Source organism: Gorilla gorilla, chromosome 14, assembly GCF_029281585.2.
Source record: "Gorilla gorilla gorilla isolate KB3781 chromosome 14, NHGRI_mGorGor1-v2.1_pri, whole genome shotgun sequence".
Classification (NCBI taxonomy): domain Eukaryota; kingdom Metazoa; phylum Chordata; class Mammalia; order Primates; family Hominidae; genus Gorilla; species Gorilla gorilla.
In genome coordinates, this window is record NC_073238.2 from 100,290,011 (window position 1) to 100,308,931 (window position 18,921).

Consider the following 18,921-nt stretch of genomic DNA (forward strand, 5'->3'; position numbering starts at 1 on the left):
ACCAACTCTCGGTGCCCACAAGGAGCTGATCTTAAGCTGATCCTATGTTTTTCAATGAAAATTATAATCACTGACTAGATTAAGAAGAGGACCCAGAGGATCTACAGTTAATTAGCTAGGACAGGATTTTACAAAGACATTCCAAGGAACAAATAGTCCACAAGATGCCTCCAATAAAGTATTTATAGGCAAATACGTTTGGGAAATCATAGAAATTCAGAAAGCACATTTGCATATTAAAGTCTCCAGTTAAGACATCTGTGCAACTTTGCAGAATGTGAGTTTATTTCTAAATTTATTTGTTCATTGTATTATTTATTTTTGTAAACTTAGTTAATATTGAGTTTCTGGCATTTCCAGAATACCTTTTAGGAATGAAACTAATGTAGAGATCTCTTAGAGTGATGGAGTGGTAACCATGGTTATAGAAAAACACTGTGAAAAAGGAAATGTGTTATATCAAAAAAGGATAAGTCCGAACAGTAAAGCCACGTCATACCAAGTTGTATTCGCCTCAACACACTAAAGGTGAAACCATGCGATTGACCTAATCCTAGCAGCAATGGTAGTTGCAGCTGTCAATATATGATCTCATCATGGTAGGAATACAAACATTCTACCTTTACACACAGAAATTGATATGAAACCTGGTCATTTGTATGCCTTTAGGTCATTTGTAGAGATTAAGTTATTTATGTTGTCTGATAGGAATGTCTCATATTGACATTTTTGTCTTTTATTACAACTTAAAACTTCCATTCGCTGTATTGAGGTCAACTTGCTTCAAAATAGGAAGCTGGCATGAACGACTTTGACTGTGCAAAGGTTTCTTTATAGAGTCTCAAGACAATAGCAAGATGAGTTTTCTAAATGATAATATGGATATTTAGTGGCATGAGCATTCTTCAGACAAAGATTAAAATACACATGCCGAGAAAGGGAGAAAACACAGTGAGGGAACTAATCACAAGTACCACTGAATTTAGGTTCCTGTTTTTGTGACTTCAAAAATGTACCTTCTAACAAAGCAACAGGAATCTATCCTTGAAATGCTAATAGGTCTTTTCTGAGTTAGTGATAGACAGTGAAAGGCAAAAAAAAAAAAAAAAAAAAAAAAAAACAAAACACATATAGCTTCTGTAAGATACTTGGGAAAGCTCACAGGAAAATAAGAATATGGTCTTCCTGCAAATAATGACAGCAGGAGCTACTTCTCTATATTACTCACAGATATAGATATAGAAAATCTGGAATAAAATGGCAAAATATAAATAATAAGTGTCTGTGTAAATAACATTTTGAGTGATTTATTTTCTATATTTTATGTTCTCTGTTGCCCCCTTTTCAAGATAAGTACTTATTATTTTGCCAGTCATACAAAGTAGAAAGATATTTTTATAAAATTAAGAAAAAAGATGAAAGCAATACAAAATTCTGAGTGGTTTGACAGGATTTTACACAAATCTCAGAACAGATAGATCCAGACGGTTAATATCATGATATTTAACATTTCCATATAAACACATTTTATTTATTATTTGGGAATAAATAATGAGATCCTCAGCTTTGCCTGTGGAATCAGACCTTGGCAATCAGCACTAGTTTACTTTCTAAAACAAACATCTGTTTTTTCTTAGGTTACCACAGAATCAATTTGAAACATAGTCACCACTGATGAGTGGACAACCTGCTATTTCTTTGACTGGTTTCAAATCATTGTAGTCCTTTATAAACTTCTTTTTCTTCAGCAGCCTGTGTTATTGCCAAATTCCTTAAGAAGTTTCTGCAAGCATCATTGTCCAGCAATGTCCATTAGAAAATGCACAATGTTAGGAATGCTTTAGGTTGTTAATCTGCCTTGAAGCAATCCTGGATCATGTCAAGAAGATCTGATTTCGGCCAAGATAGGAAGTTGAAAATTCTCAGCGAAAATTGATCATGAAAGTGTATTAGTTTAGCAAAATGCCAATCAAATGATGCAGGCAGAGATGAGCTAGAGAGGCTAATGAGGAAAGTGAGCACATCTTTGGCACACTAACAGATAGCATATTGTCCTGTGGCTTCCAGCTCATACTTTCTACTTAAAATAAAATTCTCAGACAATTCCTCGGTTGTGATACACTGTGAGCCCAGTGGCAATGGAGTCACAGGCATTACAAATTAGCTTTATGGGGCTAGTCTGTAGAAGAGGGTGAATGACAGGAAGTCAAACCACATACTGACTGATAAGTTGAAGCAGGGTGATCACAAACAAGTCAGGCAGAGAAAACATCACAAAACCCCATTATTTGGCAAGTTGAAGCAGTGTGAGACATTGCTGACGGCTGAGAAGTGACAGCAGGGAAAGAAAAAGAAATATATAGTAGCGTGTAAGCTACTGAATAGGGAAAGCTCGATTTGTGCAAAAATGTCATGAAGTCCTTGGGGCAGAGGCAAAAGCCTGCATGATGACAGGTCCTGCAAGCAGTGGTCATAGCCAGTGACTAAGAAACAGTACACAAATATTCTCCTGCCTGAGCTGCATTGCAAATAAGAAGTTTATGTTTTCAACCAAGCCCATAGAAAAATATTGACATCAAATATTTTTAAAGATGGGATCCCAAAAATGCTATCTTTTGCTGAGTCACACAGAATAGTAATGAATTATAGAGTCGTCATTTAAATTGTAAAGTATGATTTGTTTGGTATAATTACTGAATTGTAATTATGCACAATTAGTGAGATTTAACACCTTTAATTGCTTAAATATGTAAATGGAATTCATTCATTTTCTGTACAGGTGCACTGCTATGAGAGTTTGCAAAACAGCTGTAAAATTATTGACAGTTAAATGAAAGAATAAAGAACGCTTTTACATACCTGTGCTGACATGACACCTCTCCTCTTCTTTCACTGAGATCCACATACAGTTTCAGAGACAACACATATCTGTCACTGAAAATATTTTTGACAACCTATCAGAAATGACCATTCCTGACAACCTGTCTCCAAGAAGCTTCTCCTTCAGGGTTGCTACAATGGCCAATAAGACACACTTGATCCATTGACTTATTTAGGAAGTGGAGTGGACAGAGCTGACTACGTAACAAGAGCCGGGCAAAGTAAAAAGGAGGAATATAGAAAAACTCCAAGATGTGATGCTGGGCAAATGTTTAGATGGTGAATCCAAATATAGGTGCTCAATTACTGTAACGCATCATTTTAAATCTAACATGCCAGTAGCCTCTTCCCTCTCAACATCACCTTTCTACTACAGCATATTCAGAGGGTATCTAGTAGAACTCTGGTTCTATATGTTACTATGTGTTACATAAAAATGTCTTTTGACAGTCTGAAATTATTGTGAAATACTAGGTTATGCAAAGTTAAGCACCTTATAAACAATACGTCAAAGACTTTCCATATTAATGTGTGTATTACACATCTTCAAGAATGATTATGGGAGGTAACTTCCTGACACCCTGATTTGTCTAAAACTTATTTGCTAGTTGAACTCCCCCACAACATATTAATGTGTGCATTACGTATCTTCAAAAAATGATTATAGGATGCAACTTCCTGACTTGTCTAAAACTTATTTGCTAGTTGAACTCTCTCATGATATTTTTTAACAAACTAAAATTGCGGTGAAAAAGGCTTCAATCAACTATTTTCTGTTTAATAATTTAAGGTTATCTGAATATATGTATCTTTCTTTCTCTCAACTTTAGATTCTTTGAGGGGAGCAGTGGGATATTGCCCACCTCTATAATGCTGGGACTTAACATAATTCCTTAACATAGTGAAACTCAATATATGTTTATACAATTAATAAGCAAGTGATGATGATTGTAATTCTAACACTGTATCACTCTCAAATTAATGTGATGCTATTTTTTTTCCAATTTGTGTCAATTTGGGCATAATTTGATAAATCTTGAAAACACGAACATAGAAACAGCTGTTAGAAACTATATAATATTCATTGTCTAAAATTCTTGACCCTTGTGTTATCCTGTATACATATCACTTAAAAACTAATTTGTATAGATTTGATATCTCCAATTATGGTAATCATACATAATTAAAACACACATACTTTCTGGGATAGACTTGCTAAATAAATGTAGTTGAAACCTGTAAGGTGACCCAAAATGAGACACATCCTCGTGTAAGCCCATCGTCTTGATCCTGTGACATGCTTCTACTCAAGAGAATATGGTAAAGATGATGAGACATCATAGTGATTATGCTTTCTTATATGGTAAAAATGAGATATTTTGTTGATGTTATTAAGGTCCCCAATTGATTGCCATTCAATTAATACAAAGGGAAACTATTCTAGGTATGACTAACCATATTATACTTTGCCTTTAAAGCAAACAAACAAAAAACTAGGTCTTCCCTGAAGGCAGAGACTCAAAGCAGCAGAAACTCTTGCTTTCCACAGCTGGATTCTAAGAAGCAAGCTACCGTGAACTATACAACCAAACAAAATAAATTCACTCACCAGGCTGGAGAAATGGATCCTTCTCTAGTCTGGCTTCCAGATAAGAACACAGCCCAGCTGATACCTTCATTTCAAGTATTGCAGACCCTGAGCAGAGAACCCAGATGTTGATCAGAAATGCCCTCGTGTTGGACTTACAGGAAATGATTGAACAAAACATGGATATTGATTTAAGATGCTAAAGTTGTGGTAATTTATTACACAGCATAAAATATCGATAATTGAAAATTAAAGCTCAGGGAAAAAATAAGTTTGTTTTTAGTATATGTATGTCCCAAATATTACATGGGGCAAAAATATCTGTTTCTTACCTGAAATTTGAATTTAGTAGATAGCCTGAATTGTATTATTTATTTGTTTGCTTATTTATTATTTTTAAATCTGCCAACCCTACTTGGGAAATTCTGCTCACATTTATCACTTCTTCAACTCTACAGTTAATTCACTAGTACTTTCCATTTAAAGTTTATTCTGGGAAGAGTAGTAAAATCTCAACAAACTATTCTAGGGGAAAAAATTGAGGCCACAAATTAAGGAAGTTTTAGATTCATATAGTGTAGAGAGCCTGTTTTGCTTTACCATTTTTATCCTAGCCATACCCACACATGCCAATAATTCAAAACAGGTTGTCACTTTTAAACACACACATACACGTAAACACACAGCCATTAAAACACACCCCTAAAACCACATGCTATGCAATAGCTTAGTTCTCTCTAAAGAATATTTTGTAGAATTTCCTTTTAAATCAAAATCAGAACAATTAAAATATTTTAAAAGTCTATATTCATTTAATTTCCAAATTTCTCTTAATGTCACAGGGATCCAAGTAAACTAGTAAAATAATCAATACTAGACTTTTGGATTACAGTTGTATTTTCTTTAAACATGGTACCTGCCATTAAGTTCCCAATACATCCCGAGAATTTCTCGATAATGAGGCTATTGTTTTAGACTTTAGATGGCCTTTAAACGAAAAAGTGTTTTAAATAAAAAGAGCCCAGGTTTTGATGTCAGTGAAATTCTGTTTAATCCTATGTTCTTACAGTTGTTCTAAATACAATTCACTTTTTATACATTCACTTCAGGAGTTTATGTAATATATCTGACAGAACTATGGTTATTAGAGAGAGAAAAGCAGAAAAAGGACAAAGGCATGGTGATCATGAGAAATGTGTATAGGCTTGTACTCTGTCAAATGCTTTCACCTATGTATCATCTCTTTTTACCTTTTACCTTACCCAGATGCTACGAGGCAAGTAAGGAAGATGGTATTAACTTCATTTTTCAGAAGAAGAAAATGAAACAGCAAGGTTACATAACTCACGATTTGGCACTTGAACTCACAGCTTCATGTAAACTATTTTTTTTCCAATTTATTTTGTCTCAATTACTTTCACTTAGAGCATCTCAATTAAGGAAACCCTACTATTTATTTGTAAACCCCTTTCTTTGTGTGAGGCTACTTGAGAAGAAAAAAGTAAAAGACAAAATTTACAGACACAAATACTGATTCATAATATTCCATTGATGAATAGGAATTCATGGATAGAGGGCAAAGAGCTAGTTCAAGCAGAAAATGGCTTATATCCTGTACTTCACCAGGGAAGTAATTCTGATCTCGGTTTGTTTTGTTCATTCCTCCATCATTGTAGCATGACTATGAGATCTCAGATATCCAGCTGTCACAGAGGAAGTGGGAATTTTCAACCATGAATGTCAAGTCATCTTTTCAATGTGAAGGTTTGCTACTGCCAAATAAGAAACACCATTTTGTTTTCAGGTATGTGAGAGTAAATCATTATACAGAATACCAGATCTCCATATTTTAAAATATGATAATGATAAAGTTATTTTATCCTGTAGAAAGACTGTTTATAGTTAAGATCAGTCTAGGGTTCACACTGGTTTAGAGGATTAGATCACCTCTTCTTTCTTCTTTTTTTTCAAGGGTCTATTGAAAAGCTTTCAGTCTAGCTGGGTAGCTCACTCTTTGATGTGTAAATTGTTCTTCTGTTACTGAGACTACAAAGAGGTTAGTTTTACCAAATGTAACCTTTCTTTTCATATGCAGTAATGAATGCACATGGACTCTCACTTAAATGTCATTGTCACCCGGATGTTCACATGAGATAGGCAAAAGTAGTTCACGGCAAGGGAAACCACTTCAGCCAATAAATATCTGTGATGTGTAATGCCACGTTACCTTTCGAAAGAAAGAGGTTTTTTTTTTTTTACATGTTGAGGATTTTGTTTATTTGTGTTTTTTTTTTTGTATTATATCCCTTAGTCATATACATTTGAAAAATGGCTGTACATATTACAAATGTCATATAATTAATTTTAAATGGAAAACAATAAAACTTCTACATAAATCATCATTGACATTAATTTAAACATGGTCAAAGCATCATTTGAATTCTAGGTAGTTCCATATACTGTTTTGCAGATGTGTCTTAATTTTGTGTCTGTTCAGAAATAACTAGAAAAATATTTAAAAGCTTTTTACATGGCTAAATATATAAACATATTTTTACTATAGGATTTTTCATTCCAACATTCGGTTTTTAAAATGTCACAAACAATTGTTAGTTTCCTGAGAGATAACCTAATTTGGGCGGTGTGAAATTCATTGGTTTTAGGTTCACATGCATTTCAATGACTTTTTTATTTTTGTTATTCATCTCAATTGAGTTTTAAGTTATATTTCCTTTAGTTCTTAGCCTTCAAACTTTAAATACGATTCAATTACCTCAAATTCTGGCAAGGACTAATAATATTACATTCCCATAGGGGAACAAACAACCATTAAGTATTGTTGATATATTTTTCGTATGAAAGTAAAGCAGTATAAAATGAAATTTTATTATTAATATCACTGGCAGAATAAATTATTCCCAAGGGTCAAATTATTCTATTTTATATGTAGAATCTAAATTTTGCATGATAATCTTATATGTTGCCATTGTAGAAGTCAGGCTAATTTTCTGATCACAGCTATAAATATTTATCCTTTTTGTTTTCCATATTGTGAAGATTTGTTAAACGAAAATAGATTAACTCATTTCTATCTGACCTTATTACAGATATGCTGAGGAAAACATTCCTTGAAATTTAAATCTGGCATAATTCAGAACAATTACTATCTAGAAAAATCAGCAAGTTTTCCTAAAACTTCTGAAGAAAGCTTTCTGATCTTCTTTATTATAGTTTTTGAAATTTTATTTTTTTTTTTAAGAAAAGGTAATATAATGCCTATTATCAGCCAGCCACTTTGGAGATATTGACACATTGAATCCAAATAACAACTCTATGAGTACTAACTTATTTTGTAATTGAGGAAACTGCCTCACATCAAGATTGGATAACTTGCCTCAAGAGATACATATATGACTTTAAGAGAGCATCAATGGAATATTAATGAGGAACAGAAATTAGAGAAGTTTATTCTCTAGAATTCTCTACACCAGCGTTTCAAAGACTTAGTTCTATATCTAACGTTAAAAAGAGGCTTGAACATGCACATATGTACACACACACAAATACACACACACTCTACAACTTTCATTTAATCATATTTTAAAAACACTATTTAAAATGTGTCCCTTTTATTTGACCAAGGCTTTATTTCTTTCACATAACTCTAAGTAATGTCTAATGAGACACTGATATTCACTTCACCTGGCTAGGCCAATGCCACTCGGCTCCATATGTCTCCCTGGACCAAACAATAATGTTGGTCCACAAACTGCCATCCAGTTTATAAATTAGAGCCCAAGTGTCAGGCTGCATCTAGGCATATGGATAGCAAACTTACACTAGGGAGGACTAAAAATCTTTTCTTCCTGCCTCTGAAATATCCTTGCTTACACTCTTGTAGGAGGAATTCAGCTAATATCATTCTAAATATTAGCTCAGCAATTTTTTTTAACAGCTGTACCCCTGGATTTTCAGTTTATCCAAATAAGCGGAATCAAAAGATGGCTTGTTGAAATTTAATTTGTTCTTGAATCAGCAAAGGAGGTCATTTAAGCATAAAAAACTTTTTCCTAGAACATATCTACAAAACGCAGTTCCACACCACTGGGCACAGGAAAGCTTCTCCATGAGCAATTGGCTCTTTAAGCACAGGAGAGAGTCTTGGCCTGAATTCTAAAGTTGAGCTGCCTTTCTTCATCATATTTGGAGGAGGTGCCAAAAACTCTTCATCTATGCTACGTATATTCTGTCTGTATGTATGAAATATTGTACACCAACCAAGAATAAATAAAGCTTTAGTATTTCTTTCCTATAATGGATATGAGTTTGCTTTAGAACTTTCTGTTGTGTAATATTCATATATAAGATATGACTTCGCAGGAATGGCATAATTTATAGTACAACCATTGGAACAGCAATAATGCAGAATTGTGTTTCTGTAATTCACCACTTTGAATGTGGGTAGCATACTGCATTTTATCAGTGATGACACTCCTTAATAGCCATGTTATGTAATGAGACCATCTGCCAATACTTTACCAAGCATTCACTACTCTTCTAAGTGTTAAAAAAAAAAAAGCACTTAAAATGCTTTTTTTTTTTTTTTTGTCTTTGCAGCGCACAGCTTGTTCCTTCGAAGCTAGGGAATTTCAGAGGTTTGACCTATTTCAGAATATTATTCTCTAGCCTAAGCTCTTTGACTACATCCCTCTTTAGATTCACATCAAACTAATTCTGGATAGAGTTTAGTGATCTTTGACATCAATATAATAACCTTTGATGCAAAGAAATATATAATTCTATTCACTAAATTACAACCAATTACATTTAGACCTTTGACCCAGTTAATAACTTTGAGATCAAGCAAAACAATTGGAGGAACGGAACACTTTCTTGATCATTGCCTGCAATTTTCTATGAATTGAAAATTTTACAGTGAGCTAATTGGTGGTGCACTGACTTCCTCCCAGAACTGAGAAGCAAAGATATATTAAAATAGTTTACAAAAATTGTATCATTAAAAAGTACAAGATTATAAAAAGAGGACATAAGTTATATAATATGCATTTTATGTAAAGATAGTATCATAATTACACACTTTTTATTAGAAATTGTAAGTGAATTTACTTTGCAGTTTTCATATTAGTTAGGATTCAAACTTCTTTTATGTCCTAATTTATGTCTTATAACTGGACTAGAAATTTAAATACAGTCATACACAGCAAAATGACATTTATGTAAAATACAGACTGCATATACTCATAAGATTATGATGGAACTGAAAAATTCCTATCACTATTTGTGTTATAGTTGCTTACTATATTGAGTACAATAACATGCTGTACAAGTTTGTAGCCTATAAGCAATAGGTTACACCACACAATCTAGGTGGATAGTGGGCTGTATCATCTAAATATAACAAGCAATAGGTTATACCACACAAATCTAGTTTTGTAGTAGGCTATACCATGTTAGTTGGTGTAAATACACTCTATGATGTTTGCACAATGATGGAATAACTTAACAATGCATGTACTCTCATCATTAAGCAATTCATGACTATGTTTTTTAGTTTATTTTTCCTGCTACAAGAAAATATCACATACTGGGTAATTTCTAAATAATAAAAAATTGTTTCTTACGGTTGTGGAGGCTAGGAAGGCAAAGATCACGGTACAGACATTGGTGAGGGCTGCTCTCAACTTCCAATATGGTGCTTTGTTGCTGTGCCTTTGTATGGCAGAAGGTGGAAGAACAAGACAGCACTCTCTTTTACCTGCAGCCCTTTTATTAAAGTGCTAATCCTATTCATGAGGGCATAGCTGTAAAGACATAATCACCTCTTATTGGCCATATCACTTAATATTGTTGCACTGGGAATTAGGTTTCAACATGAATTTTGGAGAGGACGTTATTATTCTACCATAGCATTCTGTCTTATAGAAATCATACCTTCTTCAAAGTTGCCATTGTTTTAGAATACATTTGACATGTTCTCTGTAAAGAGTATTAAGATTTTTCTTCCTCAACATTATTCTCCTTTTTAAATCAAAATAAGAGGAAAAAAATAATGTTTAAATTCAGGTAACAGATTGCCAAACCAAGAAATGTTTTCTTGTGCAGAATATGAAAAATCAAGTTAAGATAAAAATAGAGCAATTATTTGAAATGGAGGAACCATTTTAGAGTGAAGATATTAGCACCAACATAATAAACCTTTGAAGATGTTTGTTTATTTTTTGGTTCAGTTGAAACTCTGTTCTATAATAGAATGGAAATTGTGTCCGACTCTTTATGGAACTATTTGTTCCATTCACGATAATTACTATTGAAAGTATTTCATTCATCCAAGCAACTGTATCTGTAAGCCCTGGGCAATAAAAGTTGCCAAGGATTTTAGGCTAAGATCCAATGTATATTTATCTGGAGTTTTGAGAAACTCCTGGAAACTAGGCCATTCTCATGTTATGTATATTAACAATAGTTTCCCATAAAGGATCCTAGAATAAGATTGTTCCCATGAGTTACACTTAAAAATGTTTCCCACGTGCAGAGTTTACACTACATATGAAACAAAAAACTTGAAAATAAGTACAAATAACATCATTCTGAAAGGTATTTTAATGAATCTGTGAATGTGTTGTTATTAATTTTATTGTGTTAATTTCTAATATGAACACATACAAAATTATAGGTATGTTAGCAATTCAATTTTGAAATCAGATAGCTTTATTTTTCACAAAAGGGGATATGCAAGTAATCACAGTCATATAATATTTATTTCATTGACTATGTATTTCTTTAGAAATGGTATGCTTATGTAATTTCACTACAGATCCATTTAAAACCATTTTATTGTCTTCTCTAACATAAAATCAGTTGGTATCATTTCTATTATTATATTTTTAAGTTTTTACCTATATGTGTTATTTATATTTATGTAATTATTTTAACTTTATTACAATTTTTCTGTGCTTTTGTGCAATTTAGATCTCCTTCCTAAAATGTGTATGTGCGAATGTTTATCTGTATCCATCTTGCAAGTTAGATCCCTCGTTTAGCTTCTCCGATTTCTGTGTCACGTAGATCTGTGTCAAGATCTATGCTATCTAAAGGTGGGACAGTGATTTATTTACGTTACTAGTTAAATAGAGCATTTTATTTTTAGTCAGTCCTTTTTGTACATGTGGTGTTTATAAATCCAAGGTATCAATGGCTCAAGTACTAAGTCAATTACAAAAAACAATTTGACTTCTGATATGTGAGACGTAGGGGAATGTTTGAAGGCATTAATATTTGTAAATAATTATATGCTGGGCACTCTGTAAGTACTCTGTTGTTGCTATTTATTGTTAATGAATTTTTCAAAAATAATTATTGTGTACCTACCTTTTTATCAAGTATATTTAACATTACACAAATATACAAAGGCTGCAGCTTCATGGGATTAACATTCAAATAAACAATCCAGAAAAATCACTTAAACTCACTAAGATTATCAGTGGACTGGGTCGTACTGTTGGGACTAAAGACAATATATAAGTGCAATTTATATAAGTGTATGTCTTCATTGCCTGACAGCCTTCTAGGAGCTAGAGATAGAACAGGAAGAGAAAGGCAATGATAGGGCTATGATTATAGCAAAGACTAATCAAAGGGCAAAGAGCAGGGGCAGCTAATCTGTCTAAGAAGGGATGAGGTGAAGGTAATGCCGTGGAAGGTTTTCCACAAGAGTTGATAACTAAACTGACAGCTGAATTATGACTAATTGGAGTTAGTCAGAAAAATGAGATGAGGTAAGAAAGGAAAAATGTTCCAGGTAGTTACCGCATTTATGGTAAACAAAACAAAACAAAACAAAAAAAAACCAAAAAACAAAAAACCTGATTAACTTGGTTAATTTGTCTGTTAGTTAATTATCAAAACTTTATTTTATCACGTAAGACATCTGAAACTCATAGAGTTTAAAACATGTATTGACCTAGGTTCACCTAATTAATGACAGAGCCTGAATTGAAACCTATTCTCTCTGACTGTAGAGAAGAAAATATTCTTTCCAATTTGCCACCATGATGGTACATCATGGTTTGAGTTAAAAAACCTAGACTAATCAACTCTAGAGAATTTGAACATTTTATAAATTTTTAATTTAAAATGTTGCATATGTTAGTAGTATTAATATTCCTATATAATAGAAAGTAGTAGACAATAATTATTTAAAGCCTTATATGTTTTACCAATATTTATCCAAAAGCAGCCCAACTCTTAATGCTATCTGATCAACACAATTTCACAGACATGAGGTTTATGCATACGGTAGGCTAGGCAACTAGGCAATTTTACATATATTTTCCTAAGAAGATATGACTATTGTTTTTGTTTCTGCCCTAGAGGAAACCTTGAGGTTTCTTGTCTCTGGAAAGGAAAAATTCAGAGCAAAATTTCAATAAGAGCAGCAATCATAAATGTCCCAATAGTTACAGAAATCTAAGTCAATACAAATAACATACCAGTGCAGTTTTCAAAGAACAGTGCTTCTGCTGTGTCTTATGCTGTTGTCCCATGACAGCAAAAAAGTGATGTAAAATGTGGATCAAATATCAGTTAATAAAATTTATTTTGAATATAGTAATGCTGAGCTTTGGAAATAGAAATACTGTTGGAAATTCAGCTTTAGTTTTTGAAAACATGACAGGGCATTTAATTATTTTATTAAATGTTCATTTTGAAAACATATAGTTGTAATCCATAATAATTTAAGCTTCAACATTACGTGGGAGATTTTTCATATAAATATATTAAGGTTAAATTAAACATTGCCTTAGGCCAGAAATAAACTTTCCATCAAACAAATGCAAAAAAAGAAAGATGTTTTCTTCTTATGTTTTCCAAAAGCATTTGTTTTTGCTCTCTGTGACTATTTTGCTGTAGAAAGGGCCCAAATCTTATTGTTCAGATAGATGTTCTGAACAGATTTTTAAAATGTTTGTTATAAAGATGGACAATTTTCTTGTAACTATAATAAATTTTGACAAGTATCCTCTGTTTCTCTGGAACACACAATTCACTTTTTATTTCTCTCATCGTCTACTTTTATAATTATTATCAACGAACTTCTTTAGTCCACAAAATATGGCTATGTCCAATAAGAGCAAAGATTATAGAACAAAAATTTTAATATTTTAAAAGTCACATTTTGCATGAAATATTTGTGTAGGTTAAATAACTTGAACATATCATTCTACATAAAAACGTATGTTTCTCTAAATAGCCATTGAATAATACCACTTGGAGGGATGATAAATAATTTTCAGCAATTATGTTCATAATATGTCACTCATTTCTGGATTATCTAAACACTCTTGTGATGGGCAGGATTCTAACATGGACTCAAGAATCCTGCCCTCTGGTGTACTACTCACTGTGTATAATTACTTCCCCTGAGGGGAGAGCAAAATCTGTGAATATGATGGGGTAACCATTCTCACTTTAACAACATTGCATAGCAAAGGTGAAGGGATGTTGCAGATGTAATTCATATCCCTAATCAGTTGACTTTAAATTAATCAAAAAGTGGATTAGCATGAGTTGGCCCAATCTAATCAGATGAGCAGTGCAAAGAAGTCCAAAGACTTTTCTGTATTACACTGTTGCTTTTCTCTGTTAAACATGAATAAAGACAACAAACATTGCATTTCATAAACTACCAAATTGCTGACTTGCTCTGAACTTACTACTAGTAAAGACATCATTACAAACTTAATCAACATTATTTATTTTGGGGTTTAGTGTATGTACATCTTATTTCAGTTTTTGCAACTTCTTTAGAAATGTTATTTAATGGCCATGTCTCCATCAACCCATCTTTTTGGAAGGAATTTGTGGTCTTGTAATCTCTTCTAAACAACTGGATAAAATTTAAATGCCTGTGGAACACTAGGGGCTTCTTCAGAGACAGCAAAACCTCCCACATTAATTTCCCAATGTATCTTTCAGGCCTCTAAGTTTTCATATTGTAACATTTTCAGCATATAGTTCTAAAAGAGTTTTCTGAAAAATTATATGCCTGGTGCTATCTAAAGTGTAATGCATATTAACTGCATACTAACTTAATTTATGCTCACAAACAAGGCCAATATTTTGCAAGTATGCTCCATACGGCTCACACCTGGTAATAAACTTTTGAAATACTTTTGTTCCACTATACACTCCACTTCTACCCTGGCCATACCAGCTTCTTCCGTGCATTTCCCTGTACCTCAGTATGTTCTAGCAATTAAAGAGTTGATATCCTGCCTAGCAGGAAGCTCACAGGACCACATCAAACAGAGTAGCAAGGGCAGTTGGCTGTACTGGCTGTTAGGTACCTCTGAGCTAAGTATTATTATGCTGTTTTTATATTTGTGTCAGTGTGGATACTGAGAGGTTAAGCAATTTGCCCAAGGAGAGTTGGACTTTACAGCCAAGCAGCTTGACTCAGAAACAAACTCAAAGTGATTCTGTATGGTCCTAGGTATTATAAATTAAACAGAAAGTCATTGCATTTGCACTTGTGTTTTAGCAAATAATATTCAAGGAAACTACAATGGAGTGATACAGACTCTTTATATTTCTACTACATTCTACATTTATGAATATATATGTATACATATTATGTATGTAATAAATTTAAGTCCTATTTTGAAATGAGATTTAATGTAACCAAATATATTTTGTGTAAAATATAGACATACTGAAGTGACCAAAAAACAGATAGTTATATCTTTTAAAGAAACAAGACATCAGGAAAAAAAATCTTTGCATTTCAAAAGTATATCTAAGTGAGTTTCAGCCACAATTGTGCTTTGATCTTGTTTTCCAGATGAAAACTAATGTGGGGTCGAGGCACCAGCCCGCTGTCGGCTGGCACGACCACTCCTGCGGCCTGGGCTTCAGATTCTCTCTCTACCTGCAGGTTAGTGATCATTTGAGCTAATTTAAGTAGGACTGTTCCAGAGGTGACCTTTCCAGTCTCCTATAATTTATATCATTTGCTGGCAATTGGAAAAGCAGCTTCAATAACATCAGCCTCCCAAGAAGCTAGTGGTTCTGCCGGACCTCCTGGCCAGACAATAGCTATCAGTGAAGATCCTGTGCCAAGAAAAATCATGCAAGAAGATACAGGAGGGACTAAAAACAAAATGTCCTATAAAAGTTCTTACCTGTAATATCAAAAGTTAAAAAGAACTCTTTAAATCTGTTTGCATAAGGCATTACATAAGGTAATTTATTTACAGGAGGCTCAGCCAAAAGTAGGAAAGCAGAAAAAAATACAGCAACAGGGATTCCTTTTTCTTCTTTATCTCAAAACTTGTATAAATAACACTAACAAGGTTTTATCTCTTGTGCCAGAGACACAAGGACATGAATAAATGAGTTAGTATCACTTTGTACAAACTAAGTGCCTTTTCTTAACAAATTCAAAACGTGTTCTAAATAGGCATTGCTTTTGTGATTGAACACTTTCCTCTAAGAATAAAATTGATAAGTGTATTGCATCTATTTTAATAAAATGGAGCTTTAAGGTTTTCTTTAACATAGTGGGATCTTTGTCATTTTGCTTAGTGGTTTCAAATCAGGCTCAAAGTATAGTGTTCTATACAGAAATGGTAACATGATATATAACATTGTTAAATCAAGTTTAGCCTAAATCTGCCTCCTCTCATATTTGAAGTTTGGAATAAAGGTTTCTCTGTACATCCTGAAATATAACAAGTAGATGGTAAACAGACTGTAGCCCACACTTGTACCAAGCCCCGAGTTTTGTTTAATCAAATGTAACCAACTGTTCGAACCATGTTCAAATCAGGCAAATACCAACCTGTAACCAATCTGGCTTTTTCTCTACCTCACTTGCATTTTCTGTACATCACTTTCCTTTTTCTGTTCATAAATCTTCTTTTACCATGTGGCTGTGCTGGCATCTCTGAGCATACTCTGGTTTGGGAGGCTGCCAAATTTATGAATTGTTCATTGCTCAATGAAACTCTTTTAAATTTAATATGGCTGAAGTTTTTTTTTTCAATCACCATGAAATACATGAGACAACTCTGAATAAAAGAAAATCTCCCATATTTTTATCACTTTTAATATATAACATTTATATAATATGTATAGTTGAATTGTGACTTGCCTTTAATTTTTCAATTTAAGAATACACACTTAAAGTGACATACTACATATGACACTATATTTTTAGAAATAAAACTTTTTAAGTTGCATTTTATGAAAAAAGATAATTCAATTTAGATATGTATGTTTATATACACATATATATTCGGTTTCAGCATCTTTGTTATGAATAAGGTCACTTTTTGAATCATTTAACAATTTTTCTAGGGCATATCACTTTCACTTCCATCTAAATTGTTTGAAATAAAACACCTGTTTAAAATCCATGAGTGATGATGTCACTGGGACCTTTCTTTCATGCTACAAGTACCTATTTGCATAACTAGAACTACTTATTGTATTTTGGTGAATAACACTTACCATGGTGGTTGATAAAGTGATCTTTATGAGTTTTGTTTACTATAACATCCAATACAATTATGAAGCCATACCACAGGAATAATTAAACTTGTGTCAAATCTCTTTGCCTCCTTTACCCACTTTATTCAGTGACTACCATTGGTATTGAAAACTGGCATTGATTGGGTTACTTTCTGTTTTTTAAAAAACAGTAATGTGTGGTTTAAAATAAAGTAATGGAACCATAGCCCCATTCTATGACAACAGAAGGAAGGCTAGGAAGGCTCCCATACTGAATGTTGGCTAAACTCCAAATTGTCAAAAGACATCTATTTTTTTAAATCTAGCCCATGCTAGTGTTAGTAAGATGTGTCATTTAAGTGGAGAGTAAAAATTGGGGTGTGTGTATACACATATACCCACAATTATACATTATTAATTACATTAATAACATTATTTAACTTTACATTTTTCCCACAGGCATTAAATTATGATGAAGGCCACAGAAAAATGATTAAGGTCAAAGTCTAGAATCAATTGTCAGCCTATGTTATGGACATAACATTTATGTACCATTGGGTCATGAGGGTGCAGTGTTCATGAATGGAATTAGCGACCTTATGAAAGAGAGACTAGAGAGCTGTCTCATCCCTTCTGCTGTGTGAGGACCTGGTGAAACGATGTCAGCTATGAAACAGAAAGCGAGGCCTCAGCAGACACTACATCTTTTGGTGCCTTGATCTTGGACTTTCCAGCCTCCAGAACTGTGAGTAATAAATTTCTGTTGTTTATAATCTACCCAGTCTATGGTATTTTGTTATGGCAGTCCAAATGAACTAAGTTATTCTCTAAAGTGTTTCTGCCAAGACTTCTCCTTAGTGGGGACCTTGGAAATGCTTTTCCTCTCTTTGACTCAGTACTTAGTACTTTTTCAGGCCTAAGCCCTTCCTCTCTCTTTTCCCTTGACACCACCTTCAAGTCAATAAAAGAGCAGGGCCTTCTGTCTGAGGCTCCCTGTGCAGTGAAAAGCCCCCCACATCCGCCCTAATCCACTAGCAATGCCCGCCTGCTGCTGTTCCATGGGGGGAGACTGGAACACTAAGAGAGCTGATGCTTTCTCTTGTTTCATTGTTCCCTTATACAATCACAATTAAGTGATTAAAGGCTTGACTATTACTTTCATTTTTACTTCTCTTAATTAAACACTGTACATCTGGCAGCTCAACTGTCTCCAGCTCAGCTCAGCTGTTGACAATTGATGAGGAGACAGAGGAGAAAGAGATACTATTGAAAGGTGACAGATCAAAGAGTGAGAGATTTAATGAGAATCATTAAAACAAGTAAATAAAAAGTAATAGATTAAAATATATCTGACACCCAACACTGTTTTCATAATATGAATGCAATAAAAGAAAGAATCATAGACCTAGATTTCAGAGATATTTCTTGTGTTCATTTACCATGAACCGCGCAAAGTGATGATAGGGTTCTGATATACATCTGTTTCAATTAAACAGTGTATAGTGCAATGCAAGTACTGCTTGTATGCTCTGTGTCACTTTGGGACTCATTGGATAGGAAAATATTCATGGGAAAAATAATTTGGAAAATAAACAAATTGAAGATTCAAGCAGGGGTATGATTAGTGCTTGTTTTCCTATAACGGCGCATTTAAACACAGCATATTCTGTATGTGACAGTATCAAAATTTGCAGCACTTAAACAATAAGAGAAAATCTCCAGTGAAAGGAGATACAATTTTGTACAACTTCATAAAATAGGTAAAATAGATAATGGAAAACAGAAGACAGGCATATGAGTATTTTAATTCCTTGTCTATATTCACCAAAGTTGATGGTATACGACATAGTAAATAGGGAGTAAGAGCTTTGACCCCTCAAGGTTCTTTAAATCCTGAAGGCATTCCACTTTTGATGGGCTTG

General features: G+C 33.4%; 1 long non-coding RNA gene across 1 annotated transcript in view; it reads left to right on the forward strand.

Annotated features, from left to right (window-relative positions):
• Positions 1 to 17,745, forward strand: part of LOC109029384 (uncharacterized) — a 190,121-nt gene extending 172,376 nt beyond the window's left edge. Inside the window, exons 2-4 of the long non-coding RNA XR_002008444.2 lie at positions 6,145 to 6,272; positions 15,330 to 15,422; positions 17,459 to 17,745. This is a non-coding gene — a long non-coding RNA (uncharacterized lncRNA). The remainder of the gene's footprint in view (positions 1 to 6,144; positions 6,273 to 15,329; positions 15,423 to 17,458) is intronic.
• Positions 17,746 to 18,921: the final 1,176 nt, after the last annotated feature.